The 2,500-nt window shown below is 45.9% G+C and overlaps 3 non-coding genes and 2 pseudogenes across 3 annotated transcripts; all 5 read left to right on the top strand.

The window, feature by feature from the left end:
- The first annotated feature begins 179 nt into the window (after positions 1–179).
- On the top strand, positions 180–303 carry LOC123416564 (annotated as a pseudogene).
- Positions 304–768: 465 nt separating this feature from the next.
- Positions 769–887, top strand: LOC123416872. Its single transcript, XR_006616469.1, has one exon. It is a non-coding gene; the product is annotated as a 5S ribosomal RNA (ribosomal RNA).
- A 359-nt stretch (positions 888–1,246) lies between these two features.
- Positions 1,247–1,352, top strand: LOC123416556 (annotated as a pseudogene).
- A 353-nt stretch (positions 1,353–1,705) lies between these two features.
- Positions 1,706–1,824, top strand: LOC123415685. Its single transcript, XR_006615390.1, has one exon. It is a non-coding gene; the product is annotated as a 5S ribosomal RNA (ribosomal RNA).
- A 409-nt stretch (positions 1,825–2,233) lies between these two features.
- LOC123416053 lies at positions 2,234–2,353 on the top strand. The gene has a single exon (XR_006615736.1). It is a non-coding gene; the product is annotated as a 5S ribosomal RNA (ribosomal RNA).
- Positions 2,354–2,500: the final 147 nt, after the last annotated feature.

The following is a 2,500-nucleotide window of genomic DNA, read 5'->3' as shown; positions in this document are numbered from 1 at the left end:
AGTAGTGGTAGTAGCAGTAGTAGTAGTAGTAGTAGTAGTAGTAGTGGTAGTAGCAGTAGTAGCAGTAGTAGCAGTAGTAGCAGTAGTAGCAGTAGTAGTGGTAGTAGTGGTAGTAGTGGTAGTAATAGTAGTAGTAGTAGTAGGGGCAAGCATAAGGAACAAATAGATAGTTACATGTCGGATGCGATCATACCAGCACTAAAGCACCGGATCCCATCAGAACTCCGAAGTTAAGCGTGCTTGGGCGAGAGTAGTACTAGGATGGGTGACCTTGGGCGAGAGTAGTACTAGGATGGGTGACCTCCCGAGTAGTAGCAGTAGTAGTGGTAGTAGTAGTGGTAGTAGTAGCAGTAGTGGTAGTAGTAGTGGTAGTAGCAGTAGTAGTGGTAGTAGTAGTGGTAGTAGTAGTGGTAGTAGCAGTCGTAGTGGTAGTAGTGGTAGTAGTGGTAGTAGTAGTAGTAGTAGTGGTAGTAGTGGTAGTAGTGGTGGTAGTGGTGGTAGTGGTGGTAGTAGTAGTAGTAGTAGTAGTAGTAGTAGTAGTAGTAGTAGTGGTAGTACTGGTAGTAGTGGTAGTAGTAGTGGTAGTAGTGGTAGTAGTAGTAGTGGTAGTAGTGGTAGTAGTGGTAGTGGTAGTCGTGGTAGTGGTAGTAGTGGTAGTAGTAGTAGTGGTAGTGGTAGTAGTGGTAGTAGTAGTAGTGGTAGTAGTAGTAGTGGTAGTAGTAGTAGTAGTAGGGGCAAGCATAAGGAACAAATAGATAGTTGCATGTTGGATGCGATCATACCAGCACTAAAGCACCGGATTCCATCAGAACTCCGAAGTTAAGCGTGCTTGGGCGAGAGTAGTACTAGGATGGGTGACCTCCTGGGAAGTCCTCGTGTTGCATTCCCCTTTTTAAATATATTTTTGCGCCACGTGACAAGGATGACGCGGGACCGTGATCTATATGACCTCGTTTTCTTTTTTTTGACGTTTACTAGTTTTCTTATTTTTGACGTTTGTGATATGTTTTAGCTTGCCCCTCCCGTGTCCATTGCCACATTTGCCTCGAGGACGGAGACGAGTTTAACACAAGAATTTCACCGCTCCCTCTCTACCCCGACAACACGAGCACCGCCACGACCTCTGTGACTTTTCCCACCGCGCATGACACCCAACGACTACTACTACTACTAGTAGTAGTAGTAGTAGTAGTAGTAGTAGTAGTAGTAGGGGCAAGCATAAGGAACAAATAGATAGTTGCATGTCGGATGCGATCATACCAGCACTAAAGCACCGGATCCCATGAGAACTCCGAAGATAAGCGTGCTTGGGCGAGAGTAGTACTAGGATGGGTGACCTCGTGTTGCATTCCCCTTTTTAAATATATTTTTGCGCCACGTGACAAGGATGACGCGGGACCGTGATCTATATGACCTCGTTTTCTTATTTTTGACGTTTACTAGTTTTCTTATTTTTGACGTTTGTGATATGTTTTAGCTTGCCCCTCCCGTGTCCATTGCCACATTTGCCTCGACAACGGAGACGAGTTTAACACAAGAATTTCACCGCTCCCTCTCTACCCCGACAACACGAGCACCGCCACGACCTCTCTGACTTTTCCCACCGCGCATGACACCCAACGACTAGTAGTAGTAGTAGTAGTAGTAGCATTAGTAGCAGTAGTAGTAGGGGCAAGCATAAGGAACAAATAGATAGTTGCATGTTGGATGCGATCATACCAGCACTAAAGCACCGGATCCCATCAGAACTCCGAAGTTAAGTGTGCTTGGGCGAGAGTAGTACTAGGATGGGTGACCTCCTGGGAAGTCGTCGTGTTGCATTCCCCTTTTTAAATATATTTTTGCGCCACGTGACAAGGATGACGCGGGACCGTGATCTATATGACCTCGTTTTCTTATTTTTGACGTTTGTGATATCTTTTAGCTTGCCCCTCCCGTGTCCATTGCCACATTTGCCTCAACAACGGAGACGAGTTTAACACAAGAATTTCACCGCTCCCTCTCTACCCCGACAACACGAGCATCGTCACGACCTCTGTGACTTTTCCCACCGCGCATGACACCCAACGACTAGTAGTAGTAGTATTAGTAGTAGCAGTAGTAGAAGTAGGAGCAGTAGCAGCAGTAGCAGGAGCAGCAGTAGTAGTAGTAGCAGCAGCAGTAGTAGTAGTAGTAGTAGTAGTAGTAGTAGTAGTAGGGGCAAGCATAAGGAACAAAGAGATAGTTGCATGTCGGATGCGATCATACCAGCACTAAAGCACCGGATCCCATCAGAACTCCGAAGTTAAGCGTGCTTGGGCGAGAGTAGTACTAGGATGGGTGACCTCCTGGTAAAGTCCTCGTGTTGCATTCCCCTTTTTAAATATATTTTTGCGCCACGTGACAAGGATGACGCGGGACCGTGATCTATATGACCTCGTTTTCTTATTTTTGACGTTTACTAGTTTTCTTATTTTTTACGTTTGTGATATGTTTTAGCTTGCCCCTCCCATGTCCATTG

The sequence above is a fragment of the Hordeum vulgare genome, unplaced genomic scaffold (genome assembly GCF_904849725.1).
Source record: "Hordeum vulgare subsp. vulgare unplaced genomic scaffold, MorexV3_pseudomolecules_assembly, whole genome shotgun sequence".
Taxonomy (NCBI): domain Eukaryota; kingdom Viridiplantae; phylum Streptophyta; class Magnoliopsida; order Poales; family Poaceae; genus Hordeum; species Hordeum vulgare.
This window is presented reverse-complemented; position numbering and strand designations above follow the sequence as displayed.